The 15,460-nt window shown below is 38.8% G+C and overlaps 1 long non-coding RNA gene across 1 annotated transcript in view; it reads left to right on the forward strand.

The window, feature by feature from the left end:
• Positions 1–15,460, forward strand: part of LOC135362618 (uncharacterized) — a 114,663-nt gene that overhangs the window by 38,999 nt on the left and 60,204 nt on the right. The window contains exon 2 of the long non-coding RNA XR_010407507.1: positions 2,311–2,521. This is a non-coding gene — a long non-coding RNA (uncharacterized LOC135362618). The remainder of the gene's footprint in view (positions 1–2,310; positions 2,522–15,460) is intronic.

Below are 15,460 nucleotides of genomic sequence, written 5' to 3' on the forward strand. Positions count from 1 at the left end.
CAACTGACCTTCAGGTTTGCTTAAAGCAATACTGCTCCTCCTGCCTCACCTTTGTTTAATGAGAGCCATTTCCTAATGCCAACGTTGGGTTAATGGACTGAGATGGGAGAAAATCAAACGTATCTCTTCGTTTTACACCAGATTGCCTTTCTGCCTTGTGGCTTTAATCACTCAATCCTACTCACATCTGCCATAATAACAATTACGGCTTTTCTCCTGACTTCTTACCCAGGAGGATATGTCAGAGTAGAGCAACATCTCCTGAAGAAAGGAAGGGCAAATTCTTCATCTCTTTCCAGCATCATAGGTAATAATTTTCCTCTGCAAACCCTCAAGGAGTCTCTCTTCTGGCTTTTCACATCTACTATTCCCACAGGTTCGTGGCTCTGTTCTGATTTATGCATTTTCTTCTATCCTCTTTCTTCTGAGATAAATTTTAATTATGTAGACAGATTGTAAAAGTCTCTTTCTTCTTGTAAACAGCTATTTCTCTGTTAGTACTGGATTTTGTTTAACTGGTTTCTCCTAACTGAATCTTCCTGTGCACCCAGGAATTATGTCTGTTCGTTGTTTAACTGCACCATCAAGACAAGAGAAAGCTGGCTTCTTGTAGTTTCCCTTGAGGGACCCAATCTTGGAACACCTCATATTGCAGCTCTCTCTCAGGAACTGTTCTTTGTCGCATATGTTTGGAAAGCCCATAAGATTTTAGCTTTGAATCAATATAAGAGCAAAGCACCACCCATCAAATAACAGTATGATGATACTCTCAGTTTTTCTACTTATTTAAAAACTTACTCTACTAGCAAAATCAAGAAAATGCTTGAAATGCTCAAAAGCCCTCATGAAAAACTGTGGCCCCTTCCTCAGGTGACTCAGACAAGTGGATTCTAGAAAACTCCTCAGGTAATTCTAACAATCACTGCTCTTCTCTGGCCCCTTCTGGGTAATAATTAAAATATAAAGAAAAAATGTATTTATATCATGACTTCTTTTGTTGTTCTGCATACACACTTTTAACTCTTTGTTGGATTTGTGTTTTTTTTTTTTTAAGATTTAGTTTATTTATTTGAGAGAAAAAGCACAAGTGTGTAGAGGGGCAGAGGGAGAGGGAAAAGCAGACTCTCTGCTGAGCAGGGAGCCCGATGCGGGATTCATCTCAGGACCCTGGGATCATGACCTGAGACGAAGGCAGATGCTCAACTGACTGAGTCACTCAGGGGCCCTCACCAAACACCTCTTAAAAAGGCTAAATCAATATTCTCCCAGAAGTTTTTGACGCACATTTGGAGAAAAAAGAGAGATCATTTTTAGACACAGCAGTGCATGTGATGTCCTCACAGTGAGAAAACATTCAGCTCATCCAAAAAGGAGGTGTGGTCTGTGGCCAAAGAACAGAGCCAAGGTCTTTGGCCTGTGTTAGATAAAAGCCATGACCTTGGCCTCATTAGCAGGACTATGTGAGCTCACCATGCAGGTGACTGTGTATTTACGTGGCAGTTCATGGGAAGCAGGGCTTCTTAACTTGGGTTCCAGTGACAATAGCTAAGCATCCTGCTCTTTATGCAAGATTTTGTGTGTGTTTATATTTGTCTAAGAGGGTTTGCATTTTCATTAGATTCTCGAACGTGGATGTGACTTACAAAAAGTAAAAGGGTAAGATTACACTAAATGAGATTGTTCTAAAACAAAGTCATTTCAATATTTCTTTAAGCCTTTCATTACGGAGGTAGTTTTCTGTAATCTGAGGTTGATTTCTGTACTCCCATGTTCTTATGGGAGAAGCCCTTTAAATCTGACCTTTTAATATTTATCCTTTTGTGCATTGGAGGGATTGTAAATGTACCCTTTCAGTTGGAGAAATCTATTACTTTTACATGAGAGGGAAATGATAGATTGAACCCTCCATTTTTATATATTTTTCAGTCAGGAAGTGATTTTCCCCCTTTATTCTATAAACATGTTTTTCAAAACTCCTTCAACAATCTACTCTGATAGTCTTCTTTCCCCTCACAATCATTTAAAGTAACCCGAACCTGCTTTACTCTTTCCAGCATAGGGTGGCTTAAGTCTGGCTATATTGCACCTAATTAAATGTGAGGGTGTTACTTATTAATGGTAGGATAATACATTCCTAAGTTTATGATAGAAAATTGCCATTCTAGGGACAATCTCCTACAGTCCCCTTCTGTCTTCAGAGTGTTCCAGTTCACCTACGTCTTCACTAGCATTGATATGCTGCATATTTATGTTGTATTGGGAAAGAAATGTCATCAGCAAGGTACAATGTGGATTTTTAAAAAATTCTAGGTTACTTCATGGAAGGAGTGCTTAATAGAACAAGACAGGACCAAAGCTCTACGGAAAAACAAATCATGTGGTCTTCAGAAATGAGGAGAAAGGCAGCCATCTGAAATGGTCATGAACCCCAAACAAGTCTTCCTCTCGGTGCTCATTTTTGGAGTAGCAGGGCTTCTCCTCTTCATGTATTTACAAGTCTGGATTGAAGAACAGCATACAGGTAATAATTCTTTTTTTCTATTTTACTTGTAATGGTCATTTTCAATGAAACAAGCTGTAGTGTTTACAGAACTATAGAATGTCACAGTATTTCCAACAACAACAAAAAATAGACACAAACTATAATCCCCAGCTCCTAAAAGAAAGGACGATTATGCAGTTCTTGTGGGCATTTGTTCCGTGGACGGGACAACACTTGGAATTTTTATTGTATCAGTGGGGAAACAGCATGGCCCATTAGCCCAGCAAGGCCGCTTGTTAGAGAATTTGTCTACTCAAATGTGTAGCATGTGTCCTACCACTGATATGCATTGGGCACAAATCTAAAGGGAAATAAATATACAACTAAATATCTCCTTTAATTCCTTTTTGATTTTTGTGTCAGTACTCAAAATTGGCATGGAAATTCTATAATGCCTTTTCTATGAAGCAAGAGTACACAAACCTTGTCTGTAAAAGATTAGATAGAAAATATTTTAGGTTTTGTAGACCCTACCATTTCTAACACAGCTACTCAACCCTGCCAACGTATCACATGAACAGCCATAGATTATATGTAAACAAACAGACCTGGCTGTGTTCAATAAAACTTTATTTACAAAAACAAATATTGGGCTGGATTGGTCCACAAGCAGTAGTTTGCCAATTCCTTCTATACTCGTACTTTCATCATTCTAGTTTGCTGTTGCCATACATTCAAAACACTCAATTACTGTTAAAATGGATTATGTTTATAATGATTAAAGGAAATGTCTTAGAACATCACAGAAATATATACATATATGTGTTGTGAAAATCAATTGTTTTCCATGAGTAGAAATAGCCAATGGCTTATGACTCTTAAGGAAAATAAAGTAAAAACAGAAGAACAGTTTCTTAATTGCTTCCAATTGTGGCCTATTTTTAAATCACTCTAGATATTAAACCCTATTCTGAGGGGTGCCTGGGTGACTCAGTCAGTTAAGCCTCCGACTCTTGATTTTGGCTCAGGGTCGTGGGATCAAGCCCCGCATCAGGCTTCTTGCTCAGCATGGAGTCTGCATGTCCCTCTCCCTCTGCTCCTCCCCCTGCTCTCTCTCTCTCAAATAAATAAATAAAATCTTAAAAAAAAACTACTCTGAAAGATAATTCAATACTGAGTCACAAATACAATAATTTTTAAAGTTGTTTCCGTTTCTAAATCCCTTTCCTTGGATTATCCTCATATACACCTTAGATTTATTTAATTTATATAATAACTCCTGTGAAAAGAATTTGCATATAACTATTTTCTAGAGGATATGTAACATTGTCAAAACTTATTCTTAATTCCTATAAGTTACATGAACTGTAATATTTTCTAAGTTTGCTATATTACTATAGTAATTTATCATAACATAATATTTCATGAAACCATCTATAATAAAATACAGAGGCTGATTTCTCTTGCAGTGGAGATCTTGTCACATAGTAAGCTCTCGGTGTTTATTGAATGAGGGATAAAAAGGTGAATAAATAGATTGAAAACCCATTGCAGACTACAGACTGGAATGCAGCAAAAGAGGAAGAATCAGAGATCTCATCACTGGGTCGTTTGCTAATTCCATAGCCTCATAACAAAGTTCACAAGGGAAGTATCACAACAGGGTTCCAATCTATAAAAGAAAATATATCCGTATATACAAAACTCTGGGAGAAATGTAATGGTGTGATATTCTAAGTTTATAGATGAGAAAGCTGAGGCTTGGGTAGGCAAGGAACTTACCCCAACCTCACGTGTGCAGGTCTAGGTGTAGAAGGAAGGCTCTGGTTGTGTCTGTGCAAAGTCCATGTTGTAATATCAGTCTGGATACTGACTTGTAAACCTAAGCTATTCACAAGTTCATAAATGTGTAACCTCTTCTGCAAGTTGGATTCTTAATTGAGTTCCTAATTTTTGCAAGGTGGGAAATTATTTTCCCCAGTTACGATGGGCTTGTACTATAATAATATACTATAACTTAAATTGTATTTGTACTAATAATATACTATAACTTAAATTGTATTTGTAATTTGCTAGTACTTTCTCTGATTCTCTGTATGTCTTAAATAAATTGTATAATATTTCACAATCTACTCATGATAGTGAGTGTAAATGTTAGAACCAAGATTCCTTTAGATAACTATCTTACTGAAGAAACATTTTATTATTTTTATTATTTTTCGATAAGACTTCCATCTGGACTTCTGCCTTATCCCAGACTAGTGCCCTGGGTTGTAATTCTCTAGTTTTCCAGGTAGACCGGTACATGTGTATTTTTATATGTGTTTTAGATAACATCAGAAGCATCAGTCATTTTTACAGGAAGTTTCTTTTTAAATCAGAAAATATCTGAATGTGTGCTTTGATGTTAAGTTAAAAATGAAAATTTTGTCTTTTGGACATTTTAGAACTGTCACTCAAAGAACTGTGGAGGATGAGTTTATTTTGGTTCCTGAGACCCTCTGTAAATAGAGCAGATTTTAAAAACTCTGAATGGTTTTTGATCTCATATACATTTCAGTTGTGTATGAGAACTCTTAGGTTCTTTTCATACCCTGTATTTGAGACCTTTAAAATCTAATAAGATCTGGGCTATTTTCTAAGAAGCCTTTCTAGTTTTCCTGGGTTCTTCTGTTAAAATAAAATGCTTTAGAGTTACAAAAAAATCTTAAATATGCTCCGATATGCTAGTAAAGATTATGAATAGACAAAATTTTTGGAGGTGAAGAGGAAAAATATGTAACAAAGAAAATAAAATCTATCTAGTTATACAACAGAGAGCTCTATAATAACACCCATTTTGCAGTACCACACCAATTAAATTATGCATTTCTTTATGCTAATGTGGATGTATTATTATGAATTTTATTTTATAAATCTTTTCCCCTAAGTTGTTAAGAATGCAAGTTTCATATTCAAAAGAATCTTGAAAATCTCAGCTCTACTTTTAGCTGTGTGACCCTGGGCAAGTCACTTAGCCTCTCTGTGCTGCAATTTCCTCATCTGTAAAATGGGGATTACAATGTTTTCCATGTAGGGTGGCAGGGAGGACTAAAGGAGACTTAGCATGATGCCTGGCAAGTAGTAGGGAACAATGAATGTGAACTGTTATTCTGGAAATGATGCAGAACATCTGAGGACTAGGTTTTTTGGAGTTATCATTACTAAGACAGCCACAATTCAGGAAAACAATCTTAAGCTTGGGCCTTGCATGATTTAAAAAAACAAAAAAAGGGCTCAGTACCAACTCCAGTTAAAACAGGACAGTCTAACTGGCACAGAGCCAGCGTGTTTCACAGTGTAGGAATTGGAAGGAGGATGATCCAGTTGAGTGCAGAGAGGAGAGTTGGTGTCCAAAGGATCTCTGGTCTAGGCAGGGTGCCTCCAAGGTCAGGGTATCCGTTCATTCAATAGCATTTTCTAAAGACTTAACGATCGTAGGTGCCACACTGGTGAATACCCAGCTATAGTCGGGAACCAGCTAGAACCCCCGTTCTCAAGGCAACTCAAGTCTCATGGACTGTAAGGGAGAAAATGGCCTTGAGTTCAGGCCAAGGTGCTGGTACAAAAGGACAGTCCATTGTGACAGAAGAGACGGGCCCTCCAGGATGCTGCACAATAATGAGTTGGGACCGGAAGAAGGGGCCCAATCGGTCGTCAGTGATGGCATTGCTGAGCTGATGGTAGAAGCGCTGGGTATGGTGTGTGTTGGGGGCGGGGGAGGGGGGCAGGATTAGCAGGCACAGAGCACCAGAGCAGAACAGATACATCTACCGGAAATATGCGCTAATGGTGAAGACCAATTCAGGATAAATCACAAGAATGGGTCACTTTTCCCCAGCGACTGTTGAAATTTGCAATTTGGTGCCCTCTTCCTCCAGGTAGAAGGTTAGTGCTAAAGAGAACAAATACCAAAAGGTGTGATACATAAGTGTTTGCTACGTGCAGGAGGACGTGGTGAGGACCCTATCCTAATAGGGTCAGAATCTCAACTTTAGAAAAGAATGTATAGATCATCTTGTACACCATCTAATTTTTTAAAAATATAAGTCAATTATATCACTCTCTTGTTTAAAATGTTTCAGTTATATCTCATTCTTTTCAACAAAAACTTCTCCCTGGGACGCACAGAGCTGTGTGAGGTGTAGCTCTGCCTGCCTCCACAGCCTCACCCTCTTTTCCCTCAAAGTGCTTCCCGGCGTCACCCCTGGTCTCTCAGCAAACCAAACCCTTTGCTGGCTCAGAGCTCTCAACTCTCACTGTTTCAGAAGCCGGGATGTTCTTCTCCCAACTCTCACCTGTCCCGCCTTAGCTCAGATGTCACCTGCTTTGATCAAAGCAGCCAATCAGCCAAGCACCCCATAGCCAATCAAGTCAGTACCCCCATCTTATTCATTTCCATCACCGAAATGTTCCTAATCAGCAACTGCCTTGTTTTAGTATTTGTTCTCGTGTTTATTGTCTGCATCGGGTGCTGTTTTACAAGTTCTGTGAAAACAGGGACCTTGCCTGTCTTACCTACCTTGGTGTCCCCATTCCACAGCATGGAACACGCATGTGGTAGGTGCTCAATAGTGTTGGTGTATGGGCGGATACCTAATGCTTCTTTTGGTTTTTCAGCATCCAGCGAAATGACTACATAGACTGTGTTTGAATATTTCTGGGGGCAAAGAATCCACTACTCCTCCAGGCATGCCCTCAACTTTATAGCCACCTCCTTGGAAAGTTCCATATGTTAAGCCAGAACTTGCCTCCCTAAATTATGCTTACTCATCCTAGCTGTGTTCCTGGCACTGGCTCACTCTTCTTCCATAGCATGGCCAGATCATTTTCATGACAAATGAAACCCCAGCTTTTTTAACCATTTTTGTGAGAAAATGATCCAGGTCCCTCTCCTTTGAACCACTAACACTTACCCTTTATCTCTTTTAAAATATGATGTATGTTATTCTTGTATGAAACCTGTGTTAGAAATGTACACCTTTAATAAAATCCCTCGTTACATAGTGAAGTTATGTACACATATTTTAAATATGCCAACTAGTGAAAAATCAAACAGATCCCACCAAATAACTTATGTTACTACTTTTCTTGAGATTTTCCAGAATCAAATTTAGTCTCATCTGTTCCAAACTAAAATTGTTCCCTGGATTTATCCGACACTGTAAAAATCTATCTAAACAACTTCTGAGCATTTTTATTCAGGACCATTTTTTTAAATAAATCTATTTAAACTAAAAAGAAAACAAAAACAGTTCACTTTTTTCTCCCTATCCCTCCTCCCCCAACCTTTGGCAACTACCAGTCTATTTATTCTCTGTTATCTGTGAGCTTGGGTTTTTCTTAATTTTTTTTTTTTTTGGTTCCACATATAAGAGAGATCATACAGTATTAGCCTTTCTCTGTCTGACTTATTTCATTTGCTTAATACCTTCAAAATCCATCCATATTGCAAATGGCAAGATTTCATTATTTTTTATTGCTGAGTAATACTCTTTATTCATTCATTAATGGACACTTAGGTTTTTTCCATTTCTTGGCTACTATAAGTAATGCTACAGTGGACATAGGGGTAAATGTGTCTTTTTGAAGCAATGTTTTCATTTTCTTTAGATAAATACTCAGAAGTGGAATTGCTGAATCATATAGTAATTCTATTTTTAATTTTTTGAGGAACCTTAATACTGCTTTCCATAGTGGCTGTACCAATTCATTTTCCTACTAATAGGGAACAAGGGCTCCCTTTCCTCCACATCCTTGCCAACACTTGTTATTTCTAGACTTTTTGAGAAACAGCCATTCTAACAGGTGCGAGGTGATATCTCACTGTGGTTTTGATTTGCATTTCCCTGAGGATTAAAGATGTAGAACATCTTTTCATATGTCTGTTGGCCATCTCTATGTCTTTGGGAAAATGTCTATTCAGATCTTCCAATTTTTTAATCGGATTGTTTGGGGGTTTTTTGCTATTGAATTGAGTTCTTTTTTTAAAGATTTTATTTATTTATTTGAGAGAGAGAGAGAGGGCACGAGCAGGAGGGAGGGGCAGAGGGAGCGGGAGAAGCAGACTCCCCACTGAGCAGGGAGCCCGATGTGGGACTCGATCCCACGCCCCTGGGATCATGACCTGAGTCGAAGTCAGACAGCTTAACCGACTGAGCCACCCAGGCGCCCGAATTGTTTGAGTTCTTTATTTATTTTGGATATTAGCCCCTTATCAGATGTCTGATTTGAAAATATTTTCTCCTATTCAGTAGGTTGCCTTTTCATTTTGTTGATGGTTTCCTTTGCTGTGCAGAAGGTTTTCAGTTTGATGCAGTCCCACTTGTTTATTTTTCTTTTGTTGCTTTTGCTTTTGGTGTTAGATTTTAAACATCATCCAAGACATATATCAGGGAGCTTACTACCCTACACTTCCTTCTAGTTTTATAGCTTCAGGTCTCATATTTAGGTCTTTAATCCATTTTGAGTCAATTTTTGTGTATGGTGTAAGGTAGTAGTCCAGTTTCATTCTTTTGCATGAGGCTGTCCAGTTTTCCCAACACCATTTGTTGAAGAGACTATCTTTTTCCATTGTATATTCTTGTCTCCTTTGTCGTAAATTAGCCATATAAGCGTGGGTTTATTTCTGGGCTCTCTATTCTGTTCCATTGAGCTATGTGTCTGTTTTTATGCAAATACTGTACTGTTTAGCTTTGTAATATAGTTTGAAATCAGGGAGCATGATGCCTCCAGCTTTGTTTTTCTTTATCAAGATGGCTTTGCCAAGACTAATAATTTATTGGGTTTTTTATTGATAGTATTTTTACATGATTATCTTAAACAGAAACTTGTTTGACTTTTCTTTCATACCTCTAAGTAGACATTTTTTCCTGATTTCTACTAGTTTCTTTCTGATTTACACTAAATAAGTAGTGGTATCTGAATTTAGTTTAAGGCTCAACATTAGCATCTAAACTAAGAATTATCATAGCTAATATATGAATTATCATAACTAGGATAGGAAAGACTCATATAGCTATAAACCCACCTTCTCAGAACTCGTTGTCACCAATCCAGGCTCTTGTAGGACTGATACCCAACCTACTTAGCCTGAAAGTATGTTCTTTTGGTCAGTGATGTAGACTTCCCGTAGATCGGGGTTCTATTCAGATCCTACATGCTATTATCAATGGCAACATAGCCAAAAAACAAATAGCTACTTTTAATATTTTCTTCTGCTAATGTTAGACCCAGGTTTTGTTTTAACCCTCATACGTGTGTGTGAAGGTGAAACGTAGTAGCTACAAGCTTCTGATTTGAGGCAAAGTAAAGCCACCTTATTGCTTTTTCTCAGACAATTGCTTCAGAAACTCATAAGCAACCTGGCATCGTGCTTTGGTATTTCTAAGGAGATTTCATCTTGCTTTTTTTTTCAAACTAAGTATATTTTGTGGCATCTGAAGTTTTGCAACTAGACTCGATTGACATAATTCTTTTCTCTGGAGTCTCTCTGATGAGAAAGTATGTTCTTTTCCTCCAAAATCAAGCTGTTCATCCTGATTGTGATGTTGCTGTATTGAAATTGTATTTTCTCCCAGGGGATCTTTGTATACCTGAGCTGAAGCAAAGCCACTTATAACATGGAAGGACTTTCTCTTTACAGTCAATCACATACTCAGGAAAATAGAATTGTTTCCTTTAAAAAAAAAATCACTCATTGATTTACTTCCTCCACTTTTGATGAGGATGGCAACCATTTTTTAAAAAGATCTATTTATTTATTTGAGAGAGAGAAAGAGAGGGCCGTGGGGAGGGGCAGAGGGAGATGGGAGGAAGAGAGACTCCCACAGAGACTCCATGTGGAGCAGGGAGCCTGACGCAGGGCTCAATCTCATGACCCTGAGATCACGACATGAACCAAACCAAGAGCTGGATGCTTAACCAATTGCACCACTCAGGTGCCCCTGCAGCCATTTTTTTTTTTTTTAAATCAAATGAGCACCTGCTCTGTCTGCTCACCTCTGGATGCCACTGTATCCTGTCTTCTTTTATGTGATCTTTGCCCATGTCAGGGCCTTTGAGTTAACTGTTCTGTCTTCCTAAGCTATGTTTCCTTGGCTGTTTCATTGCTGGCTTTCCTTATCATTCAGGGTATAGTTTAAATATCACCTTCCCTCAACATCTTATGTAAAATAGATATCCTCTGGTGTTTTCTCTCCCAGCATCTGTTTTCATTATTTCCTAATTTGACCTCATGGCACTTATTCCAATCTCTAGTCGTGCTTTATGTTTACATATAGCCTACTTCTCTCAGTAAAGTATAAGCCTCTCAAGGGCAGGGAGCTTACATGTTAGTCACCAGTGTATATCCATCCTTCTTCCCAACTTCCAGGTCCTGACTTCCGTCCTCACTTCACTGTGTACCCCCAGTGCCCTCCAAATTCAGGGTTATTCTTATTCACCCAGCCACCTGTAACTTGCTTCACCCGAGGGATTTTGCCTAGCCTTTCTGCTCCAGCCTTCTGAGTCTGCTGTGTTCCTGGGTGCTTTTGCCTCATACCCCAGAAACCATACTACTAGAAATGAAGGAGTAGTATTTGTCAAAGTTGCTTAAGTTTCTGAAATTGAACAACATTCAGCAGCCAAGCTTTGCTACAGGGTCAATCCAGTCAACATAGATTTTTAAAAATCTAGTAATAAGACGAATACATTTGTTTCCAAATATGTTTTCAGCACAGGAAAACAATAATGCTATTGCTTCAGCTTAGCACTCACCCTACTTCAGAGTGCTGTCCTCTGCCCCCATTTCTTTTGGGGGCTCCTTCTCCTCGCCTACATAGTCTACAGAGTTATAGCAGACACTGCCATATTACAGCGGAACACTTCATTTGGCACGTTGACAGGCGCCTGGCCAATACAAGGCCCATCTTTCATAGTACACCACACATTGTGGTGACAACAAATGGCTAGTCCAAGGAATGGGTGTCCGATGCAAGTTAAGCCAACGATGCCCTTTCTTGGGGTTTTGGTTTTCAATACCAGGAGAATGGGCACGAGTGCCTAACCTGTATGGTACAAAACTCAGAAGCACATGTGGCTGTTTCCTACCATGCAGGCCAGAAGAGCTGACGATACTAGGCTGGAGAGAGAAGAAAAGCAGTCAGGAGGAGAAGAGCAAAGCTGTGGACGAGCCTCAGCAAGTGTTTTTGTTCCTGAACCAGCTTATCGCAAGATTCAACCCTGCTGCTGCCTGGTACTTCAGGTGGCTTGTAGGGGCAGAAAACTTTTTCCCTTCTTCCCTTCTCAGTTCTTTGGCTGGCCTAATAATTATATCGACATAAAACAGATTAACAGGAGAAAAAAATTTAATTTCATATGTATTAGAGCCCCATAAAAATATGAGACTCAAAGAAATGACCAAAGAAGGCAGCTTTTTTTTTTTCCAGTTAATTCTTTGTTGTGGTTGTTGTTCTTTGAAATTCTTTATTTAAATTCAATTTAGTTAACACATAGTGTATTATTAGTTTCAAGGGTAGAATTTAGTGATTCATCAGTTGCATATAATACCCAGTACTCATTCCATCAAGTGACCTCCTTAAAGTCCATCACCCAGTTGCCCCATCCCACCACTCCTCCTCCCCTCCAGCAACCCTCAGTTTGTTTCCTAGAGTTCAGCATCTCTTATGGTTTGCTTTCCTCTCTATTTTCATCTTACTTTATTTTTCCTTCCCTTCCCCTATGTTCATGTCTTTTTTTGTTTTGTTTTGTTTTAAGATTTTTTTATTTTTTTATTTTTTAACAGAGAGAGACACAGCAAGAGAGGGAACACAAGCAGGGAGAGTGGGAGAGGGAGAAGCAGGCTTCCTGCGGAGCAGGGAGCCTGATGTGGGGCTCCATCCCAGGACCCTGGGATCATGACCTGAGCCGAAGGCAGATGCTTAAAGACTGAGCCACCCAGGTGCCCCTGTTCATGTTTTGTTTCTTAAATTCTACATATAAGTGAGATCGTATGACAATTGTCTTTCTCTGATTGACTTACTTTGCTTAGCATAATACCCTCTAGTTCCATCCATGTCATTGGGAATGGCAAGATTTGATTCTTTTTGATGGCTGAGTAATATTCCTGTGTGTGTGTGTGTGTGTGTGTACCCCACATCAAGAGTCAGCTTTTATAACTTTTAGACAAACAATAAATATGTGAAGAATTGACAAGACACAGGTTTGGGCTTGGGGTAGTAAGTTGGTAGAGATGTCACAAGGTTTACTTATATGGTCTTCTCAGCACTAAATTCCCTAACTCTGCTGGTAAGAATGCCTTCTACCCTCCTGGTACAGGGAGGGTACCTTTTGCATAGGAGTTATATTTCCTGATTTCAGGGGAAAAAAAGGAGGGTACCTTCCTGTACCAGCTGTTTCTTCTTCTTTTTTTTTTTTATTGTAGTATAGCTGACTTATGATATTATATTAGTCCCAGGTGTACAAAAATAGTGATTTGACAATTCTGTAGCACCAGCTGCTTCTTAAGTAAGTTTAATTCAAAATAGTCAGTATGCCAAAGGGACATACTTTGGGGTGACATACTCTGAACCCCTGTAAGCTCAAATTGGGTTTCTGTCACCTGTAGCTCAAACAGTCCTAACAAACACACTCTGGCTCTCATATCTTCTTCTTTCCCACCCTCCGTAAGTAGCCATCTTTCTCAAAGCAGGATTACTGAAAGGAGCCTTCATGAGGCTCCTTTATACCATGGACCACAAGATGCTGCCTAGTTCACTGCTATGCCCTAGTGTCTAGCATGGTGCCTGGCACATAGTAAGTGCTCAGCAAATCCTTACTGAATGAGTCAACCCACACCGAGAAGCAAGCTCAACTAAACTTGGAAGACAAGTGAGGCTGGTACTTAACTTCGGATTTTTCAGAAGTTACAGTGTTTGGTTTAGCGGGGATTTTCTCCAGGATATCCTGGAATGTCTTCTTTGAGGTTAGGAATGTGTTACTTGGAGAGGCTTATTTTTCCTTCCGCCGTGGTTTTTTTTTTTTTAGCAAAGGCTGGATCATCATTTGGCAGACATGTTGTTAGGAAAAGCCAAAACCTGAGTGAGGAATTGCAGAAGATAGGACTTTTTAAGGCCCTTTATCATGTTAAGTCCCCTGGGGCTGTCATTTTGGGTCTGAAGAAGAACCTAAGAAACAAAGCCAGTTTCAGGAGTTGTCCATTTTGGGGGTAGTAGTATGTAGCGGCAAGCACCGAGCTCTCACTCCTCACTTCTGTCCTGTTTCTTGGTTTTGAACAGGTTAATTCATCTCTCCAGATTATGGGTTTTTTTCCTTCTCTGATTTCCACACCTTGTTCCTTGCACCATTCTAAAGTTGATGTTTATCATGACATTCCTCTGCATGTCTCTATAATTTTAACACATATGTATTCCTTATTCATATTTTTAGCTTATCTATAAAAGGTGTCTATCTGTATATACCCTTGTGCAACGTGCTTCTTCACTTCAACTTTAGGTTTTTAAGATTTACTTATATTAACATACTGCACCTCTATTATACCTCTTTCGTTAATCCAACTACCATATAATATTTCATCATGTGAATATGCTGTAATTGATTTATCCATTCCCCAGTTGGGGTGCATAAAAGTTGTTTCTAATTTTTTGCTATCACACAAATTCCTACTAAGAACGTTCTTGTATGGTATCTTTGTCCACATGTTGGAGAGTTTTCTATAAGGGCTCAAATTGCATATTATCCAAAATAACATCCCCTTCAAGATTCTATGATTCCATATTGTATCTTCTCTTCTCCTCACACAAATGAAAATTGGGACCTCTTAAAATACCACAAATGTTAAATGATAAATTTTAGTAAAATGGATACAGAAATATTTATTTGGAAACACAGATTTCCATTTAGAATAATGGATGGAAAGATACAAACAGAGAGCACAGAACCTGCTCTCACAATGCTTCTTGCTTATCGATATGCCAACAGAGTAGTTAACAGTTCATTGAGAATCAATTAAAATAATTACTAGGTCATTAGTGTGGACTTTGAGTGTGAGTGTAAAGACCTACTCACTAAATAATTCATGGCGATAGGCAGGTTAACTCCTTCCTGTTAGTATTGATTTGGTATGTAATACCACCCAGTCCAAAATTTCTAATTTTCCTAATAAAAATAAACTCAGCTGCTAAAGCGTCATCTAATCCCAGCCTTCTTTCATAAAGGAGCAACTCAAAGGCTTAAATTTGTATCACCAATAATAACAAAACTGGCTCTAAAACATGCTTCCTGATAACTGTGTATTTTCCATGCAATGCTCTTCCCCTTTCCCTTCTGGTGTTTTCCTCCTGCCTTCCCTCTGAGATGGTTTTTTCCTCCTGCCTTCCCCTTGAGATGAGATTCCTCCTGCCTTCCCCTTTCTTCCTGTGCCTCTTGGACTCAGAATACTTTTGAATTACTGATTTGTTTCCTGAAGGGTCTTGAACATAGCCATTCCAAAATCCAGTTGAGAAGTCTAGCAACCAGATGCCTCACCAGGAGCAAGGATATGATTTCTGTTCTCCAACTGAAAAAATCTGCCTTCACTGAGAAGACCTTTAGTGCTATAATAGCCCCAGACTTCAAAAGTAATTTCACGGTGCAGAACCAATGTCTTTGGAAGCAATGTATTCTACATTTCTTTTCATCACAGGTTGAAGAGGTAGAAAATTTAAAGAGTAAACGGGGATTGTTTCTAAATAGAATTTAGTTTTCATTAAGTGTTCTCTCTTGTTTCCCTAAGTCACAGATTACCAAAAGTTATACTGAATTGTATATAGGAGATTGAAAGTAACTATGTGCTAATCAAACAGAATTAATCACTAGTCTCCCCTTTACTATTCTCCAGCTTTTAGCTCCATCTCTTGTGGAGTGAGTCAGCCTAGGTTGTAAACATTGGCTTTCATCTCC

The sequence above is a fragment of the Mirounga angustirostris genome, unplaced genomic scaffold, assembly GCF_029215605.1.
Source record: "Mirounga angustirostris isolate CCGP_5_RB_7025 unplaced genomic scaffold, mMirAng1.0.hap1 SCAF_14, whole genome shotgun sequence".
Classification (NCBI taxonomy): domain Eukaryota; kingdom Metazoa; phylum Chordata; class Mammalia; order Carnivora; family Phocidae; genus Mirounga; species Mirounga angustirostris.